The sequence below is a fragment of the Callithrix jacchus genome, chromosome 1 (genome assembly GCF_049354715.1).
Source record: "Callithrix jacchus isolate 240 chromosome 1, calJac240_pri, whole genome shotgun sequence".
NCBI classification, from domain to species: Eukaryota; Metazoa; Chordata; class Mammalia; order Primates; family Cebidae; genus Callithrix; species Callithrix jacchus.
Genome location: NC_133502.1, coordinates 135586260 through 135609301, shown reverse-complemented (window position 1 = coordinate 135609301; position 23042 = coordinate 135586260). Strand labels below are relative to the sequence as shown.

At 35.6% G+C, this 23042-nt stretch overlaps 1 protein-coding gene across 11 annotated transcripts in view; it reads left to right on the top strand.

Moving 5' to 3' along the window:
- The window catches only part of LINGO2 (leucine rich repeat and Ig domain containing 2), a 1279451-nt gene that overhangs the window by 817808 nt on the left and 438601 nt on the right, over window positions 1-23042 (top strand). For 2 of the 11 annotated variants that reach the window (XM_078370440.1, XM_078370447.1), the window contains exon 6: window positions 14300-14379. The exons of the other annotated variants lie outside the window; for them this stretch is intronic. The gene's annotated coding sequence lies outside the window, so the exon portion shown is untranslated. The remainder of the gene's footprint in view (window positions 1-14299; window positions 14380-23042) is intronic. 11 annotated transcript variants of the gene reach the window in all.

Sequence of the window (23042 nt, the reverse complement as noted above, 5' to 3'; positions counted from 1 at the left end):
TTATCTTGAGTGTCTTAACTATAGAATCATCATGAATTATAAAAGCCCAGTTTCAGTACAGCAATGCAGTTGGAAATTTCTTCTACCTAGACCAATGCTGGTGGGAAGAATGAATTTAAATAGCCTTTTCACAGTACCTTTGTAAAGTCTGCAAACCTGTTTATCCTAGTTGTGTATTTAACTTGGTCCTTAAAGAACAGATAGGAAATGAGAAGAACAATTTGGTTGGAGAATGCTGCAGATGGCTTCACCTTTGTCTAGAAATGCCAAAGTAAATTTTCCAAAGTATACATAGTCAGAATCTGGTGAAGATAGAGTAGGGAGAGTTGTTTTCACCTGCTTTGTTAATTGATCTGAATATATAGCTTTATTATGTGGAAATGAGAAAATGGAGGATGCATAAAGGGAATAGCAAGCTAATGTCGGGCTGGAAATGGTCATCGATTAAATACACTTAGCCATAATGAAAGGCAAAGATGGACAGGTAGGTAGTAGCCACATTCCAGAAATCTTTTTTTTTTTCTTTTGATAGGGAGCCTTGCTCTGTGACCCAGGCTGGAGTGTAGTGGCATGATCTCAGCTCACAGCAAATTCCTGGTTCAAGCAATTCTCCTGCCTCAGCCTCCCAACTAGCTGAAAGTACAGGCATGTGCCACCATGCCCAGCTAATTTATGTATTTTTAATAGACATGGGGTTTCACTATGTTGGCCAGGCTGGTCTTGAACTCCTGATCTCAAGTGAACCACCCACCTTGGCCTCCCAAAGTGCTGGGATTACAGGTGTGAGCCATTGCATCCAGGTGCACATTCCAGAAATCTCTAATGTAAACCAAAACTTCAAATTTTATCCCTAATGAGCAATGAAAGGGAATTTTGAAAATGATAAGAAAAATAAGAATACATTGTTCATGCAAGAAGAAACTGCACTCATGGAGTTATGGAGAAAAATTAGAACGCTATTGGCATAATTAGGAATTAAAGTACCCTGATACCTTGCCAGCAATTTAATAAATGCTCTTTGGCTGAATGAATAAAGGAATGAGCTAACCTTTAGTCTATGCATGGTTGGTGAATAAAAACTAAAAAGAAAGGAAGAAAAGAGGAGTCATGTGAAAACTGTGGAAAAGGCTTAAATATTGATGTGGGGTGGGAAATGAAGAGAAGGAAGAGTTAAAAATGCCCTGACATCAATGGCAGGAAACTTGATAGAAGGAGAAGTATGTCAAATAACCATCTCTGAAACCATTTTCAATGAATCACTAAAACAGGCACAGTAATAAAGTAATTCTATTTTGCTTTCCTCCTTTCACTTCTCAAATGTGTATATGTATGTGTCTGTGTGTTTCTATTACATGGTAAATGCTACAAATCTAATAGTGATAGAGGTAAATTCAACACATTTTTCAAGGGAGAAAAACCTAGCTACATGAAGGAATTGGTGAGGTTGGTACTGGAAACAACAAGTTAAATTCCATTTGATGTGACACTATGACCTCTAAGTAGAGGTGACGGGCCAAGACTCCCCTGAGGACACAGAAATGAAGACACAGCTTTGGAGTTAACTGTGATAGAGGTTTCAGAATGATCGCTCTCTTGGAAGGACCCAATTCTATTTCAATTGAGAGGATATGTATTAATATAACAATATTGAATAATAATGCAGTATTGCTAAAGCTCAAGAGAGAATAAAAAATAAAGTAAATATACAAGTTACCTATATATATAGTGTTCTTTGAAAGTCTTAATTTTGAAGAACATTAAAATGTCAGTGAACTAATCAAAAGTTCCAGCAGTAAGATTTCTAGGCAGGGATTTGTTTTTCAGTGTTGCCTTTCTATACCTCCTAAAGAGAAAGGCACATTCCTCCTTATTGAGTTAGATCTTTTTAAATTTAACTGAGAATTAAATTTCTGCTGGTTTGCTCCAAATGAAATTCCTCAGTCAAAGGTTTATATGCCAAGCTAAAAGGTGTCGTCCTTCTGGAATTTTATACACACACGCACACACACACACGCACACACACACACATACACACACGCACACACACACGCACGCACACACGCACGCGCACGCACACGCACACATACACACATGCACACACACATACACACACGCACACACACATACACACACGCACACACACACACACACAAGCAGCTGAGCCTCTAGATTTAAGAGTCACATTCTTCTACACACACGCATGCACCTGCACGCACCACACACACATACAAAAGCAGCTGAACATCTAGTTTTAACAGTCACGTTCTTCCATACATTTCAGCAGCTACTAGTTTCTACTCCAAAAGTCACTGCTGCTCACTTACGGATGGAATTATTCAGCCTTGTCATATCTACTGTGGCAAAAAATGATCACACAAAGTGAGATTACAATAAAGAGCTGATTTTCAAAATTTAGCCTGAATACAGGTGCCCAAATGATGCAAGTATGCCTGGAATATTTCAAAAGCAATTTATCTCAAAAGAAATAGTCCAGTGATATTCCAGGGAGACGCAACCTTTAACATCTCACCAGCCAAGTTTGAAATAGCTCAGTACAGTAGTGCTATAGGTTCTCATACTTTATGTATATTTCTTCTTTTGAACATAATTACACACATTTTATGGTACATTATGGAAATTCATTTCTGACAGAATATTCTTTTTAATAATATGATTTAGAGCAAATAAAATCTAAGAGAGTTTCAGTTTCCAAATACTTAAAACAGAGTACCTGTTAGATTGAATAATTTTTTAAAAGAAAATTAAGTCAATAAACTTAAAGTAAATTGACTTTTTTTCTTGATACTTCTACCACAAATCATTTGGAGAATATATTTATTCATCTATCACAGAAAAGAGCAACATGTTGTTTTCATAATATAAAAAAATTACAGAAATAAGCAATGAAGGAAAGCTTAGTTATTAGCATGTGCTGAGAGAAAAAAAAGACAACCTGGAAGAGAGTAAGTTGAGGTCATTAAGTTATATAGGTATATTTTTATTCTACTTGGTCTTTAAGAGGAAAAGATTTTGGCTTGTTGGGTCAGCTTCTGGGCTTCCTTTGGTTAAAAAAAAAAGTAGGTAAAGAGAGAATCAGAGAAATAATTAAAGAAAGCAGAGAGACTAAATTAATCTTCATCATAAGGAATTGAGAGATTAATAGAAATGATGCCAAGGAAAGGATTTAATTTCATTTAAAAATCTTACATTCATATTCCATGTGCAAACAACTGTGCCAAGTGCTTATAGGGTATGGAATTGAGCAAGACCCAGTCCCTTATCTCTACCAGGCTCACAATTTTATAGGCAGGAACCAGATTACCATTATGTAAACTCTGCTCCTTGCCAAACTAGATTAAAATTTCATGCATATTATTCTGGGAGTCCAGGAAAAGTTAAGGTCATTCTTTTTTATGGAGAGGGGTGGCATTCTCATAATCATTTGAAACAATGGCATTTTAGTTATTCTTTTCAAACAGGGTAGGACCTCAGTAAGTTTAGAAGAGGTTAAATAAAGGCATTGCAGGCAAAGACTAAAACAATCATATTTATTGTATTAGTCAGAATCCTGTGTCAGGAGAGGTGGCATTCCAGTGATAGGCATTACCATTTCTAGAACAGAAAGAGCCAGAAGAGCTGGCTGTCAGGCCTGAAGAGAAGCTGTAGCCATGAGAAGCAGCCACTTTATAGGAGCCGCAGCCTTTGACAGAGTAATGCAACCCCTGCCATCCTGTAAGGGAGCTGGGAGGGAGCCTTGGGAAGTTTCCTCTATTTACCTCCTACAGGACCTCTCTTTGCACTACTCCAACCAGACATCAAAGGGAAAGGAGGCCATTAATTAAGCCCATGAAGTTCAGCATTTTGGAATACAGAGCCAGTGGGAAAAGTACCGAGCAGATCTGGTGGGGCAGAGGGGAAATATCCAGCCAACACAGTCATTATCATCTTTATCATCACTAAAGTTGAATAAATATCAAAGTTATCTTAATGACAGTTCACACATGTTATCACATTTATTTTTCACAAAAACCCTAGATGGGGTATGATTATTTTATACATTAAGAATCTGAGTCATCGAAAAGCCTAATAACTTGTACTTCATACTACAACTGCTAAGTGGTAGAGAACTGATGCGATTTTGTCAAAACCCTGGTTTTTCTACTACACATTCTCCCTTCTTTTCAATGAAAAGGTTAAAGTGTAAGGTGTTTGGGAACTATCTTGTTGATATGTTGCTGAAACAGGGGGTCCATTGAGTGAGAAGACAGAAAAAATGTGATGGGAAAGATAGCCTGGCATGTTGGGAAAAGGGTTGGCTTTCATTGCGTGCATGTACTGTCAGACATGTGCCTTAGAAAAGGACCTTTATAGAGTTAATTCTTATCTAAACAGAGATGATGTGTTGGAGGAGAGAGTAGAGGAGAGCAGACACTTAAGGGGAAAAGAAGAGAGGAAGGAAGGGAGGAGATGAGGGAAAAGGAAGAAGGAAGACAGGGGCAGTGGGGCAGACAGGACAGGACACAGTGCATGGGTCTGCTGGAAAGATTGTTCATGGCAAAAAGTTGCAAAATCATTGACGATTTTTGTTGTACTTGTCACTCACCATTTTTTGGCACCTTAATGATGATTTCTTATTTTCTAATCTCACTGTTTTAAATGTTTTATCTTCTACTCTGCATTATATTTATATATAATATGAAATTTTAACTGTGACTATTCCTCTTTTCACACACTAGCTCTTTTTTTCAACAAATGGGGGGAAAAAAGAAGAATTATAAATAAAAGAAAATAGAATTTGTTCTTTGTTTCATAATGCCTATCCTAGGTTATTGTTTTCTCTTTAGTTTTGTGGCTATAAGAGCTCATAAAATGACAAAATAGGTAAGGCAAGAGATCCCAGGCTGCATTACATTAACTGTATCCACCTGGGTGGGGTTTTAGACTTGCTTATGTTGCCCTAGTGGTGAGGTCTTGGTCACTTAAATGCCAAAAAGCTAGTCTTTCCTTATAAATCTTATCTTTTTTTCAATCTAAGAACATTAAACTTATTTACAAGAAAAAGCAAACAACCCCATCAAAAAGTAGGCAAAGGATATAAACAGATAATTTTCAAAAGAAGATATTTATGGGGCCAACAAACATATTTTTAAAAAGCTCAACATCACTGATCATCAAAGAAATGCAAATCAAAACCAGAATGAGATACCATCTCATGCCAGTCAGAATGGCAATTATTAAAAGGTCAGGAAACAATAGATGCTGGCGAGACTGTGGAGAAATAGGAACACTTTCACACCATTGGTGAGAGTGGAAATTAGTACAACCATTATGGAAGACAGTATGGTAATTCCTCAAGGATCTATAACCAGAAATACCATTTGGTCCAGCAATCCCTCTTACAGGGTATATACCCAAAGGATTATAAATCATTCTACTACAAAGACACATGCACACATATGTTTACTACAGCACTATTTACAATAGAAAAGACATGGAACCAACCTAAATGTCCATCAGTGATAGACTGGATAAAGAAAATGTGGTAGATATACACCATGGAATACTATGCAGCCACAAAAAGGAGTGAGATCATGTCCTTTACAGTGACATGGATGGATCTGGAAGCCATCATCCTCAGCAAACTAACCCAGGAACAGAAAACCAAACACAGTGTATTCTCAATCATAAGTGGGAGTTGAACATTAAGAACACATGGACACAGAGGGGAACATCACACACCAGGGCCTTTTGTGGGGAGGGAAATAAGGGGAGGGAATTTAGAGAATGGGTCAATAGGTGCAGCAAACCACCATGGCACACATATACCTGTGTAACAAACCTGCACATTCTGCACATGTATCTCATTTTTTTAAGAAGAAATAAAGAAAGAACATTTAAAATCTTAATTGTACCCTTGTTTTGTCACTACATGCCTTTCACGTATTTATAAAATATAACATTATATTTTGTTTTTCAGATATAAACATTGTATATATGATTAATATGCAAATATATTTCCATATATTAATTTTGTGTTTAGAAGCAGTCACCTTGTTCAGATTCAATGTTCATGAAAGAAATAAAAAACAGGAAAAATGATTTCAAAAGCTCTCATCAGACTTTTGTAGAACAACAAAAAAGACCATACCTTTCCAACTGTTTACAGTTCTGCCTAACATTCAAACACCCTCATATGTTGAACTAATTTATTTTTCAGAACCCCTTACATGCTCCCTTTACATTTCTTGTGTTGTCCTCTTTAATTTCATCCTGTTTTCCTGAAGCTGCATTAAGTTTTAAGTTTGAGAAAGCCTCTATCAACCATCATTAATTACCCTTTTTTCTCAACTCTTCTTCATTCATGGGTACCTTTGATAATTATTTGTTCAAGGTTTGAGCTATCAAAACTCTATGCGTAGAATATTGATAACATGCCTTACAATGCATGTTGTTTTACAAGGCACTCTTACATCCCTACGTCATGTGGTTCTTAACTCTCCAACAAACCAATTATTTAAACCAGTGGAATATTGGTAAATGTTTTACAACTAGGTCTTTTGGGTATAGAAAGGCCTGGTTTGTAGTGTTTGCTGGTGTCTGTGATGTAAATTCACCTATCATGCCTAGTTTTAAGCTACTGATATAATATCACTGAACATGGAGCTGGAAAGAGATGTTCACAATTGACTCTCACATGCCAATATGAGCCAGTTCCTGCAAACCACTGGAAATGGAACTTAGGAAAATTCATATGTTCTGCAAGCTCCCACAGATCATAAGAGACAGAGCTGGCACTGGATTCAGGTCTTCTGACTCCCCATAAATTAATTCTCTTCACAAAATAGGCTGTAGTTCAAAGATATGATTGTATCTTGGGCTGTTCTTTCTGGTGCCAAAGGGTGACAGTAGAGCCACTCTGTCTGCTTTAGACACCCCCATTGCATTCTGCAGTCAGCTTCATTGTGTTCACATGGATGGACCTACCACCATTTGCTTCCAACAAACTAATGCTGCAAAATTAAACTGACTCCTTTTGGAGGCGAGGGGGCATTTGTTTTAATTTTATAAACTAAGCTCTAATTCAAGTATGGTATTAGTTAAGTAATTATTTGTATTGATTCTTCAATAATATCTTCAATATGTTCAAAATAGGTATTATTGTTTAAAATTTGCCCACTGAAAATGTATCTGATGTAGAATCTTAGAACCGAAAATAGAATGAACATTAAATATCCATATGTCAAATCCCATAATTTAACATAACAACAATGTAATTCAGAACTCTGCCTTCTTGGGAACTCTTTCTGGTAGTCTATGCCAGTTCCAACCAGAATCCTCCCCTGATCATTACAGGAAGTATTAACCCCATAGTATTTCATAGTGGGTGGAAAATGGTCACTTCATTGTTTAAATTTGCATTTCTTTGATTACTCTGAGGATGAACATTTTACTTATGTTTTCTATTTATTTTTACTTCTTCTTTAATGAGTTTTTTCTAACCATGTTTTCCCTACATTTCTATTTCTTATCATTTTTAACTGTTATATAATTATTTTTATTTTATTAACTATATAATATTTACATTTAAATCTACAAATTATGACAATGGCCATAATTTATGTAATCAGTCTACCACTGCCAACATTTACATACTTTTCAGTTTCACTTTCACAATGAATGTTATGATAAACATATTTGTGCACATATTCATTATTATTTCCCTAGGATAAATTCCTAGAATTTGACTCAGGTCAAAGGCTACATGAAATTTAAGGTTTTTTCTTTCTGTTGCTTAAGTCCCCAGGAGACAATTTGCTAGTCTATGTGTCTATTTTCTCAAGCCCCTCATATTTGCAGAAGAATGCATATTTAATTATTATTGGGGATTTAGTATAGGAAAAAAAATACTTGGCAGAGGTTCTCTTCTGGTAGGATACTTGGATGTGCCAAATCTGAGTGATGATAAAGGAGGTCAGAAGATGCTGCCAAATTCTCCAAAGCTTGGGCAAATGCCTTCGAATAATATTATCCCCTTTGTACTAGAAAGACAGAAATGTATCTGTTTTCTACAGTGAATTTTAAACTGTGATTGGACTGATATGGAATTAGAGTCTCCTTGAATCTTGTTACTCAGGGAATTTGAATGTAAGAGGGAAAGAAGTTAAGTGAAAGGCCTTGACATACTTAGCCAATCTCCTAGACATCATTTGCAATACCAACCTTCAAAAATAAAATCTCCTAAATCAATGAAAATATAAAGAAATATGCAGGTTGTTAAAGCCAAAAATTATGCAAGGTGTATACTCTCTTCTTTGGCCTTCTGTCTCTCAATCTGGTTTTTACTCACCTTCTTACATGCTCTAACATACAGTTTCTATTCATCTAGTATAGATTTCTAACTCTCAGCATGCTGTGAGATTTTATCATAGACTGTTGGCCCCAAAAGCATATTCAGAAACCTTTCTTTTCTCTTTACCTATACTGCTTAACTCTTTTCTGAATGGATTTTAATCCCTGTTAACAAATTATCTTATTTTACATTTTTGCCAAACTGTATCTAAGCCAATTTTTACACCAAATCATGTAAGTAAGATTTATAGAAATGAGAACCAAAGAAAGGAAATCACTATAGAAATGTTTATTCATAACAAGATTATCAAAAGGATTTCTGCTAAACTTGTGCTAGAAACTGTTCTTTGTAGAGACATGGGCGAATCTAGAAACCATCCTTCTCAGCAAACTGACACAAGAACAGAAAACCAAACACCGCATATTTTCACTCATAGGCAGGTGACGAACACTGAGAACACTTGGGCACAGGGAAGGGAACAACACTCACCGGGGTAGGTAGTGGGGTGGAGGGAAGGGGAGGGGAGGGACAGCAGTGGGGGTGCGGGGAGGATGGGGAGGGATAACACGGGGAGAAATGCCTGATGGCAGGGGGGATGGAGACAGCACACCACCATGACATGTATGTACCTATGCAACAATCCTGCAGGATGCAAGATGTGCACATGTACCCCAGAGCCCAAAGTACAATTTAAAAAAAAAAACGCAAAGGGACCTACACTTTGATCTGTTTCCAATATCCTGAGAACATCACATACTGAAGTTAAAGGAAATTAACAACAAAATAAATAAAGAAAAATCATTTGCAAAGAATGAAATCATGTATTTTGCAGCGACATGGATGGAACTAGAGGTCATTATACTAAGCAAATTAAAGCAGGAACAGAAAACCAAATATCACATGTTCTCATTTATAAGTAGAAGCTAAACGTTGAGGACACATGGACACAAAGAAGAGAACAGCAGACACTGGGGCTATTTGAGTGTGGAGGTTGGAAGGAGGATGAAGACAAAAAGGTACCTATTGGGTATTATACTTATTAACTAGCTAGTAATATAATCTGTACACCGAATCCCTGTAAAATGCAATTTACCACAAACCAGCATAGGTATTCCCTGAACCTAAAATAAAAGTTGGAAGGAAAAATCTTTTTTAAAAAAGAAAAATAATTTGAAGCCACAAATTCCAATGTAAAATGTCAGCTTGGTCTCTAAGCAATAAAATTTTGAATATTTCCTGCGGGAAAAAAAGTAAAATGAATATATATGGATATTAAATTACCACTAACTCTTTGCAGCTGATAAAACCAAAGTTTTCATTCAATGCCTTCTAAATGCAGGTACAGTGCTAAGTAATAGAGTCCCTGTATAGCACTGATGCTGTAATCCACCCTAGATTAAATAGTCTGACCTCCATATAACATGGGTTATACAAATAATCCCTGTCCAGTTCCTGATCAGCCAGGGTAATCACAATACTGACTGATTTTTTCTGTCTCAGTTCCCAACCTGGCACTTGTAATAGCATTCCTTTAACATGCAAATTTAGGTCTAACAATATTTTTCTTTTATTCTCAATGTATGACTTTTGCTACTGAATTTAAATGACATTTATTAAAGCATATTGGAGTAGATGTGTAATAGCACTATACTTGATAGACAGGTGCAAAGGTCACAGAATTTTGGGATATGTTGGCCAAAGAATGCAGATTTGCAGTTAGATGGAAGGAATGAATTTAAGAGATCTGTCGTACAGCATGATGTTGATAGTTAATGACAATAAAATGTCTTCCTGTAAAATCCCAAGTGTGGCTGTTAAATATTCTCACCACAAAAATGATAACTATGTGAGGTAATACATGTATTAATTAGCTAGATTTATCCATTCCACAATGTATATATACTTCAAAACGTTATGTCATACACTATAAATATATATAATTTTATGACAATTTAGAAATAAATGTGAAAAATAAATACAGTTTTTATTTTTATATATCTTATTCTCCCAAGAAGATATTGAAGGATATAGATCCTAGTCTACTTTTACTGCCTCTTCCATAGGAGTTAGCAGGGGTTATACATATCATAAAGACTCACTTCATGCCAAGTGATAGAACTCTTCTTAGAAAATTAAGTATAGGATCATGAGGAAGGAAATACTGATGAGTTACTGGACAAACATTCCTGAGAAGAATGGATAGGCAAAGATAATGAGCCCAGGGAATAATATTTTTATATATGAACTCTAACTATGATTAGTAAAGGAGTAGCCTAGCTCAGGAAAATACTTGCAAAATCATCTCGAAGGATAGTGAATCATTGTGGTTTTCTATCAGTCATAGAGTAAATCTGAACTCTTCTCTCTGATTTTACCTCCCACTCCTCGACTTTTGACTGGGTTCTCTCTAGGAAGCTGGCTAACTTGCAAGTTCTCAAAACCTCAAGAAGTTTCTCTCCCAGATCTCTTGTTGATCTGTCTGCCTGAAATATTCTTCTCCCAGATTAACTGCATGGATGACCCTTTGATTAGTCAGGACTTCTCAAACGTTACTCCCCATTCAAAATTGTCAACTCCAAGTATGACACATAAAATAGTAAATAAGATAATAAAATATTCTGACTAGACTATCTAAAATAGTCCGATTTATCTCTATTTCCTTACTTGGATTTACTTTGCATGTGATTTATGGCACCTGTAACTCGAAGCTTTGTCATAAAGAATAAATGAGTCAATACATGAAAAGTGCTTATAACAGCACTTGGCACCTGGTAATTTCTATAAAAGTGTCTGTTAAATAGTCAATCTTCTACACTTTCTGGGAGGAAATGGAGTCTCAGAAATGAAGTGCTCCATATCTAGCTGTATGGGATCTTGAGTTTTCTGTTACCCAAAGCTTACTGTGAATTATGGTAGTCTCCTGAGCTTCCTCCTGCCTAATGGCTACTCCTATTTTTAACTTTTTTTTTTTTTTTTTTTTTTTTTTTTTTGAGACAGAGGCACCAGGCTGGAGTGCAGTGGCAGGATCTCGGCTCACTGCATCCTCCTCCTCCTGGGTTCAAGCGATTCTCCTGCCTCAGCCTCCCAAGTAGCTGGGACTACAGGCATGCACCACCATGCCCAGCTAATTTTTGTACTTTTGAGTAGAGATGGGGTTTCACCATGTTGGCCAGGATTACAGGATTACTTGATCTCTTGACCTCATGATCCACCCTCCTTGGCCTCCCAAAGTGCTGGGATTACAGGCATGAGCCACCGCACCTGGACAACATTTTTTTTTAACTGAGACAATGCATAGGAATCTATATGGAAAACCAAAGGGCCAAATTTAAGACAAAATATTAATTTATAACATGGAAAGAGAAACAGGTTGCTAAAATGTTTATGCCACTAATAACAAATCTTAGTAAGTACTGTTCTGAAAAAGTATCCATAATGACAGAGGACTGTGAATTTGCCCTGCAGAAGTCTGGGCAATGGCTAGAAAAGACCAACTGCAATTATAGAACTTATCAGAATGCTATGGCTTTATTTCCAGAAGTGATGGGAACATCGCCTTCAACTATACACTATATCTATGTGTGTTTAAATATATAAATGATATTTTTAATTATTTACTATCAAATAAAACTCACATTACAGGACTGGTGCAGTCTTTGTTGGTTAATGTGCCATGTGGATATACAGGCAGGAGACCAGGTTTTCCACTTCAAGCAGCAAGGACTGCTATTTTAGGATTTACTGTTATATATTTGCTTCAATATCATAGTTTTGAAAGATACTTTATGCAACAATACCTATCTTCTTGGCAATGAAGATATACTCTTCTAAACTTCTAATATGTGGGCACTGAAAAACAGAGAGAATGCCACTGTTTGGGTAATATCACAATAAAGTGACAGTTTTCAACACATCTTGCATTCAATTTAATTAATGAAGGTTTTCACTAATACATAATCATATTTTGACTTGAGCTATCTCCTTCGTTTCTTATAACTTCATAGTTTACCTATTTTTTTTTTAATGATCATAGAGCTTACTTCAAGGACTAGAATGAAAGGACTTTCTTTTGTTTATTTCAAATGAGGACAGTTATAAGTTTTGAGGGTCGGCTGAGACCCTTATCAAGTACATGTTAATTTTGTTTCCTATGCCAATGATTCTGTGTTTTAATAAAACAAGAATGTCTAAGTTTTGTTCTCAAGTGCCAAGATAGGTGATTGTTTGAACTCTGATAATCTAATGAATGAGAGAGCAATGGCCTCATGCCAAGTGAGAGTTAAAAACAAAAAGATGGAGCACGTTTAGCTTTTCTACCTTGTAATGAAATTAATACGCTCTCCATATGTGTTCATTTTACTAACGAAGAAAATGACAATAGTTTGGGGCTGAGAATCCTATTGCTAATTCTGTTCTGTTTGCTACACTGTGCTCAATTGGAAAATGAAATAGAATATTTCCTTTACAGAGAATTTTCTTTCTTAATAAGAACTATTCGTATAGTACTGGGTAATAATAAATAGTTCTAAGTACAGCTAGCTCAGTACTAATAATTTATTTCTTACCTGTTACCTCTACCTTCCTACCCCCATAAATCTTCTAATGGATTTAGAAAACAAAAGACATCAAGGGAGGAAAGGTTAATCACCTATATTGTATCTGCCTACCTTTTTAACTAAAGAAACATCTTCTTTCAAAAGGCTATAATTTAGATAAGATTATCTTTGCTGAAGGAAGAAAGGAAGGGAGCGAGAAAATGAGGGAGGCAGGAGAAAAAAGAGGGAGGCTAAAAGGGAGAGAGAGAACATTGGTAGTGAGGGCAGTGTAGAAAAAAAAGAGGCAAAGTCTTCTCTCACTGTCATCTGATTCTGTTTGGATGATGGAAGAAACAATCACCATTTGATTTCTAAGCAGTGACTATGTTCCATATCTCTTGCATTCAGAACAGTGAAGTCCTCCATCAGAAAAAGCCCCAGCAAACTGTGACTCATAGCCATTACGTAAAGTGAAACATTACATTGGAAAGAGATCTTCTGATATACCAGATACGGCTTTGATATGGACCCATTAATTCTATGAGCACTGACTGGTTACCCTTACCTGAGCACATCAATTGGTATCTTAGTTTTGGTTCTGTCAGACAGTGACTCTCGTGCAAAGATTATATTGTAGGGAATTTATTTAAGAGTTAATCCCAAGAAACACTGATAGGGGAATGAGACAAGAGAAAAAAGAGGTCAGTAAAAGTTATCAACCAATTTGCCACTCAGTAACTGGGATGAATCCTGTTGGGGAACACCAGCAGCTACTATGAAAACTTTTTCTTCAGTTATCCCCGCTGAGGAGCAAAGGGTATTTGTCTACTAACTTCCATTAGTCATTAGTGGAAGGTTGCTTGGGAGAGGGGAATGGGTGTTAATCTCCTGTCACCTTTGACCTGCCCTGCTATACTCGGGCCAACCAAACTTTGAAGAAAGACATTGTGCAGAAAGATGGAGTTGCTGGAAGTTGGAAGTTGGGCTGATGTTTTCCACATGGTAAGGTCTGATGTTCACCTCTGACAGTTGATTTTGCCTTGCATTTCACTCCATCACTATTTATCTATCTCTCATTACCAACCCCATCCCCCTTTTCCATCTTAAGCATAAATGTTTGGTTTTGCCTTATAGTTCAGTATATTGCTGTTAATATGACTACCACGTCTCCTACCTGAGGATAAAATTTGAAGTTTTCATTGATTTGGCAACAGCAAAACACCAGATCTTGAATTAGAAAATGCAGGCTTAAGTCTTGCCTGTTCAGTCTAGTTCACCTGCTTAATAACTCTCTTTCAGCCTGTTTCCTTGTATATGAAATGGGAATAATGTAATTTTCTCTGCTGAACTGTAAGGACTTAAGATAATGCAAAGTGTGCTTACCAACTATATGTCCTTTTATCCTATATTCTAGAACTCGATATCCATGAGGACAGTGTTTGTTTTATGTTCACTGCTGTTCCTGCCCCCAGGACATAGAATGCATCCCACATAGTAAGTACAGGACAGATATAAGAATTACCCATTAAAAGAAAGTAAACATTGAAGTGGATTCCTTGAGTTCAAATATTAGCTCAGCTATTTGCTGGCTGTGTGATTTCAGATAAGGATTTCATCACTCTAAGAGACTTTTTCTGAGGGATGCATTAGTCAAATGTTTTTCCGACAAGGTTGTTCTAAGTATTAGGATGTTCCTAAGGACATCCTCTCCCTCGGCACCATTCATAGCCTTACCCTTGGGGATAGTGTTGCATTTCCTACATCTAGATTTGAAAAAATAATCTATTAAACTACTGCTGTGTAAGAAATATTTTTGATCTTTGTCTGCAGCTCCTGGCCTAGAGCTGCTAAAATGCTTGGAGTTTCCAGAGTGATCAGGTGACTTTTGCTATTCATAACAACTCCTTTAAGAGTACACCTGCGTTTATAGTAATAAGGTGATTTATAGCTGGGCCCTTAGATAATCTCAGGATGGGACCTATATCTTGATCAGTGTGGTGCTGATTATTTGGATTTATAAATTTGTCTCATTTCATTGAATTTTACAAATAAATTTTATAAATTATAATACCTTATTGATACAAAAATAAAGTTAATTTAAAAAAAACTAGATTTAAGTTAATAGGTAAATAAGCAAACAAATGAAAAAGGAATTCAAAATTATCCACATCTAGGTTTTAATGGTTTTATGTGTCTGAGAATCATGTATTATTGGATCGGTACATGCAAACAGAATACTTTTACATCTGTAACAGTAGTTCTCTCTGACCTGTCCAGTATATCAGACTTTTTTTTAAAAAAAAACAGATGCTGCTAAGGTAGAAGAGTAAAAGAGATAGAAGCTTTTTCAATGATGTGAAATGTTGGATTTCTCCCCCATTCCTGAAACAAGAGGATTACGATAATGTCTTTTGTTTATAAATTTTTTAGCTCTGAAGAAACCAGATTGCTTTGCATTTATGTATACATTAAATAGCTTTTACCTAGGAAAAGTCAGATGTGTATTATCCCCATTTTGCAGGGAGGAAGCAGGAACACAGGAGAGTTTAGGAGACGGCAGACTTAGGTATCTGTCAAGGGCTACCAGGGCTGTGATCATAAACTCCATTCTGAAGGTTTTTGTTTTTATTTTTCTTTTTAATTATATGTCATTCAAAGGAAGCCTATTTCTGCTCTATGTGTATATGTCAGCATTTTGATAGGAGAACAATGAAAGATGTTCATAAACATGAAAGCTGAAAATATTTGTTATGCCATTTCTTTAATCCAGACTTGGTAAATAGATACATAAAGTGATATAACTAGATAATTATTAAATAATACAAGGCTTTGGGGTAAATATCCATTATGCATAGATGTGAATTAAGATTTCACAGTAAAAGGTTCTTCCTTTACTATTTGCCAAACAACTCTAAACCTGTCTTCACTGAAAGAAATAATTTAATTTTGTAGTCATCTGCTGAATGCAAGCAATGGGAAGACTGCTCACAATGTGTGGCAGGATCAAACAGCAGAAGGCAGAAACCATGGAAGCAATGACCTGAGATAGGATATGGCTCAGGCATTTAGTAGTTGGACAATATTGAGCCATCATGAAGCATTGTAAGGATTAGAGAAAATGTACGGAAAACACATACATATTGTCCGGCAGATAGCAGACACTAAAGAAAGAAAGGTACCTATTATTGGTATAATGGCTTTTTAAGCTATGAACACTGAATTTGGTACTATTAAAGTAGAAAAAAAGGTGGCTTAGTTATAAGGGACATACATTTTTCCAGACCATAAAAAATATTTTCATTGTGATTTATCAGATTAATTCAGGGAAATATAATAATAGTCCAAATCCAGACATCAGAAAAAGGAAGCATGGAATGTTGGAACATGAAATCAGGGCCAGATTAAGACTTTATTTCCCCTCATATCAGAAATATATCAGACTGGATTAAAACTTTATATCCCCTCAAATCAGAAATGTATGGTGTCCTCCGTAGGTAATTCAAAATAAAAATATTATTCAACTCCATAATACAATTCTAGATGTCTGTTGAATTTAAAATAGTTTCTAGATTTTATGATTTCATTTCAAGATCTGGATACATTTATGAAAGGTGAGGTTTTGTCTGTTTGTTTCCTGTGGGAAGCTGAGATGCTAGGTTTGCTGGTTTTCTAGGAAGATGGTGAGGCTCCCTGGAGGGTGATGCAGCACTAAGTGGGGCTGACTGTGAATCCTTTAAGAGATGAGGCAGGAATTTAGGGATGCTGATGCCTAGAGATCTTGGGTAGGTGGGAATGATGCCTCTATGCATGGTTGTCAACATTTATGGAAGGCATAATCCTTAAACTTTTGTGGAAGGTGGGAATCTAACCCAGCCAGGTCAGAAGAGTTGAAGAATGTTTATGATGTAAAACTTTAAAACTCTGATATCTAGCTTCCAATTGTGGTTGGAAATCTTTAAAACTGTAAAGTAATATTTGGAGATAAAAACATAAAGATTATCTTGTCTTTACATTATAGTTCTTCCTGGATATATTGATAAATGGCATATAAAATGTATAAATTTATAAATATAAGCTAAAAGAATAGTTCATATGTTTTGCAGTTCAATATTTTTATTAGAGTGACATAATTACTTTAGATAACAATCACCTAAAGCTAGTCTGAGGTAAGAGTCTAAGGAGATGTGCTCAAGATTCTGAGAACATAAAGTGCAGTAGCTACATTTTAGGTAAATTACAAATAAAATGTCTATACCAGGTTATAGCAAAAATAATTGCCTTCCTTGAGCCTTGACTTTGAGTGAAGAAAAACAAAAACCAAGAATTTTAGTAACCACAGGTAGGCTCTGATGTATGGTTTGCAGCCTGAATTCATTCTACTTCAGGGATCCAAAAAAAAAAAACCAAAACAAAACAAAACAACCCTCAAGTCAAATATTTAAAGTTGCTGAAGGTTGGTAAAGCTTCTAACTCCATGGCAGGGGGAAATGTTAATTACCTCTGATTTAGTTCACATTTAGCTCAGGCATCAAGGAATTCCTTCAGATAAAGCTTCAAGGAATATCACCTCAGAGTTAAAAACCACAAAATACACAAGGAAGTACCATAAATAGGCATGCAACAGATAAGAAATCATATCTTGTGGACCTCATTAATGACCAGAGACATACATATTAAAATCAAGGGTGAGATAACAGGATTGGCAAAAATGAAAAGGCTTGTAATATCAAGTTTTAGCAAAGATGTGGAACAAATAAAATTGAAAAAGTTCATGGTTCAAATAAATGTATTTGGGAAACAAATTCACATATTACAGTGAAGTTGAACATATGCATGCCCTATGACTCAGCAATTCTACTCTTAGCAATAAACCTAAGTGAAACTCTTATTTATCAGAAACCCAGGATATCTGAATCAGGAGACACATGGGTGAATGTTAACAGCAGCATTGTTTATAATAGCAAAATAGTGGAAAAAGCCCAAATGCCCATGAACAGTTGAATAGAGGGGGGAAATGGGGTGTTCTCTCATAATGAGATACTCTACACATTAATGTGAATTAATAAACTACAGGTGCATAAAACAGCAATTCTATCATAGCGACATGACACAGAGAAAAAAGCAAGTCTAGTTACACAAACTTTAAAAACATGCAAAATAGGATGTTAGAGGTTATTATTCGATGTAGTAAAACCATGAAGAACAGTGAGGGAATGATAAAACACTATATTTAGTTAACACCTTTGGTGGGTTGGAGTAATGGCTGATCTCAGTAATGGATCCGTGAGGGCCTTAAAGGTGACTGACATGCTCTATTACTTAAATTGGGTACCTATATTAGGTACACAGTGTTCAGTGCATTGTAATTATTTATTGCTAACACAATGTTTACAAACATTCTTACTATTTTCCATACTTAATTTTTAAAAATTAGAAATACTGTAGACATGACACTGCTTGATATTCTTCTTATTCCCGTATAAAATATGAATGCTTCATGTTTCCCTTTATTTTTGTTAATTATTTTGTTAAATATTTTAACATATTCATCTTCATAACTTATTCTAAGAAATCTCTACCTACCTGCTAAACATCCTTTCTACAATAGTTTATTTTTAATAATTAGAAGTGCCATATTGGAGAAGGTGTGACAGAAATTCTCATATACCACATGAAGTACTGCTCTGTTAATTGAGGTAACCAACTACGGTTGTTTCAAAAGACTATTAAAGTTTTTATTTGTTGAAGATATTGTGGTGTTTTATTAGAGTTATATGCTCTGTCATCTCTCATTGGCATGATAGAGAATAATAAACATTCCCTTCATCTTTAGAATTACTCATTGATATATTAGAGATACATATTCTCTAATCTTTATTCATTATTATTTAAAATATATTTTTATTACTATAAGTAGGAATAGAATATGTACAGTTTAGGGAAATATAAATCATAGGGGAATTGAGTAAACACCACCCCCAAACACAGTCTCTCCTTTAGTATTTAGTGCCTTAGTAGCAACTGAAAGACTAGAAAACTTGCCTCTCTCATTTGCACATCAGTGTCAAAGGACACAGCCAGATTCACAGGATAAAGGGGGAAGTTCTTGATCTCTGTAAGAACAGTACGTATCCTTTCCCTTTAAAACAGAGAAACACTTTTTCAAATCTTTGGAACAGGTGATCCTCAGGCAGGCAGAGGGATTTAAGTCATCAGTGATGTTGTTATATACAAGGCTTCCAATATTAAAGTCTAACTTAGTTGGAGAGAAGATTTCATGCTTGTTGATATTCCTCTCAAAGGCAATTATCTGCTGCTATCATGTCTGAGTTCCCAGAAGGCCCAGAACTGTAGTATTTTATTAATGATGTTCTGTAAGAAGATATATATTGAATTGTGTTATTTCATTAAAAATAAAGTCCACACAGTTTCCAAGGATATATAGGCTTCCCTAATAAATCCAAATTGCCTCCCTCTTTTCTGTGTCCATTTTCTTTTGCCTTCTCCGAATCTGTGCCTAAGCCTAGCTGCAGTTATCTGAAAAAGTATGCTAATGAAGCACATGCACATACATTTTTCTATTATCATTTCCAGGTTTTTATGGAAAGAAACACAATTCATAGAGGATTTAGTACATTTGAGACTTCCAGGGCAAGATTATATTTTGAATATTTATCTTTTGTTCACTCCATTTCCTTCTGCTTCATAATTTTCCCTAAGCTGCAGATAGCTTCTTTCCAGCCACAAAGCCTAATTTTATTTGCCTAGAAAGAAGAAAACAGCATTATGAAGCATAACAGTATCCATGCCTTTTCTACATTTCTTAATTCAGAGCAGAGTAATGAAGTTGAATCCAGCGATCTCTCCCCGCTGACACACCTGATTGTGAGTTCTCCTATAATAAAATCAACCTGTATGTGAATTTGCTTTTCAACAGCTATGAGAAAATGGGATCCAGTCTAGGTAAACCAAATGAATTTTAAATCACTTCAGGTGAGGTTAATTATATTATAGACGGAACAGAGCTGGAAGTAGCAAATTAGATGAGGTTAAAATGCTATAGGAGTAGAGATTCTAAACACTGAATCTTTAAAAAAATGAAAGGAAGGTAACACTTCCTTTAAGACTGGCCATAAAAAACATACTCTAGCAAGTCTTGAATGGATGTCACTAAAGGACAACCTCTAAGAATTTAGAGCTACACCTCTCTTGTGCCCTCCTGTAACCTGGCGTCTCAGTACATCACATAGAGTAGACATTTAGTAAATATTAATTGAATGAAAGGAGAAGGATAGGAGTAAATAGATCACACCCAAGAAACAAGAATCAAATTAACCTTAGATTTTTCGAGGGCAACACTGAATACAAGAAAACAGTGGAATGCTATTTGTAAAGTATTAAAAGAACTTAGGAACTAGAATGTGATATCTGTCTGTTGTTTAAATGTGAAGACGTGGTGGTTTTTTTGTTTTTGTTTTCATTGTTTTATCATACAAAGCCTCTGAAACTTTGCCAAAGACCCATACAGGGAGCAGTTTGGATCAAGTATCTAGATGAGAAAATTGCTTAAAATCTCAGGAGATGTTGCAAGAAATATATTTTAAAGTAATTTGATTCCTTGTTACAAACTGTTTTAAATATTGCTAAGAGCAAAGTAAAAGAGAAAGTGTTTGAGGAGCAGTATTCAATGAATATGATGTATGCTGAAGTGTTTGTTTTAAAATAATGGGAAAAGGGGAGACAATTATTACTTAAAGGTATAGAAAAGGAGACAAAATTGAAATAAACTAAAATTAAGTAGGTTAAAACATATCAATAACTACAATAAAATGTTAACTGAAAAAATGTCCAAATAATTACATACAACATTATTACCTCTTTAAAGTTAAAAATGTCACACATACACAGGCATTATATGTATATGCGCACACACACACACATGTTTTTTATATGTATGCTGGATAACGTGGAAAAGAAGGGAGTGATAAATGTGGAATTCAGAGTATTGGTTGCCTGAGGAGATGGATTGTAGGGGATTATGTGTTTGGAGTTAAAGAGGAACACAGGGTCAACTTCCCAGTTTTTGTTTTGAGTGGCAGGTTTGCTTCATTATATTATTAAAAATCTGTAATTGTCTAAATGCAATTTTCAAATTGGCTAAATAAATTAAACCACTATTATGATAGAGATCAGTATAGTAATATTTGTCACTAATTTAATATTTATAGATTTTCACATGTGTATTCTGTAATGTTTTAGTGAAATGAACATACATAAAAGGCTTTCATAGCTATAATCCTACCCTCAAAGCCTTATAATTTTATTTTCTGTATTAGTATATGATCATACATTTCTCTACCCCAAATTATTTTAACACAGGAATTCTATGCAAACCTAAGCACTGAGGAGAGGTGGAAAAAATGCATATATAAAACAGATGTATTTTCTAATTCAGAGCTTCCTTATATTAAAGTCTCTGTTTAATTAATTTTACACAATATTATATGGTTGACTAACTCCCCTTCCCTAAGCACCCCTGGGAATATCTGAAATATTGTACAGATGCTCTTACAGAGAATTACAGTACTAAGTGTCATTAACATAAATCAACATGCGGCATTAATTTAGTGGTTAGGGCTTGGAAGTGGCACACCCCTCTGGTTTTCATTCACCTCCAAATTCCTGAATTTATTTATGGCTTCATGCACTGGGAATTTCTCTGTTTGGACTGCTTCCTTCCCAGGTAGGGATCCCCTCAGGAGTTTGATCCCCACCTCTCTGGAAACTACTGCCTCACCAGTAGCCTCTACTGCCTTCACCATTTTGGCTTTTTTGGAAAACTTCCTCCAAGGAGATCATGGACTTTCTTAAGCGTTTTTCATTACTGTATGGTCACTTGTGGGAGATTGAAAACAGAGGAGAAAGCATTCCAAGTGGAGAGGGACGATATAGAGATATGTAAGAGGCAGAGCAGAAACCTAGGATCTTATACACATACACACACACACACACACACACACACACACACACACTAATGAATGATGATCTATAGTGTTTCCATTTAAAAAATATAAGAGTGAGTGCTGCATGCATAGAGGTCGTTGCATGCATTCTTGGGTGAATAATCTTCATCCTACAGATGAGAAGCTATAAACAAAAAAAATTTTAATTGGAACATGGGCTCAGGGAACTTAGCTCTGGATTAGGCTTGAGAAATATCAACTCTTAGCACATTGGAAGATTTTACATACACACTTACCACCTTTTACTATAGGATCCTTGTTGTTTTTGTTCATATTGTTCTAACTTTCACCCTGAGTCCAAACCCCATTCTATATTGCCAAAGTCACTATCAGGCATCCTGTCCTGAATGGCGGCACTTTCTATCAATCAATGTTGGACTTCACTGGATATTGATGCAAATCACAATGGTGTTTACTGTGTTCCTTTGGGCCCTGTGTAGAGGAAGCTCCTGACCAAAGAAAGAAATACACACTCAAGGGCAAGTCCATAGTTATTCCCAGCCTCTACTTCTTGTTTCTTCCTCATATGCCTGAGTTGCTATGTAGCTAGCATTTCTCATTCATGTGAAATACACATTTATTTCTTTTTCTCTCTTCCCATCCAAACCTTAGTGTTCCATGTTCTTGTTTAAATCCTGTACTGTAGCTGTTCTATCTTCCATCTCCAATCTATCCTACATAGTGCTATCAAAATGATCTTTCCTGACGTCACTTTGTTTATACTGCCTCTTTTAAGAAAGACTTCATAGCTTCGTATTAGCTACCAAATAACCTAAAAAAATTAAACTTGACATTGAATGACCTCACTGATACGATGTTTTTAATCTTTCCAGAGATATCTATCCTGTATTTCTTTACTCTTACCCTATATGCTTATCCAACTTGTATGGTTTTCATTCCCTGACCACTGACTTTGACTCTTTTCTGTACTTAGAGGACTGCTACCTCCTACTTCTCCATCTATTTCCATTAACCAATTTTTCATAGCCTTTTTATCCATGAAGTATTGTTTATTAAAGACTCTTACCATTGAAAAAATCTTTGTACTCTTTGAATTCAATAATTTACTCCCCTCTATAATATTCTCTGTTAATGATCACCTAGCTTATGTCTGGTGACATGGAAATTGGTGAG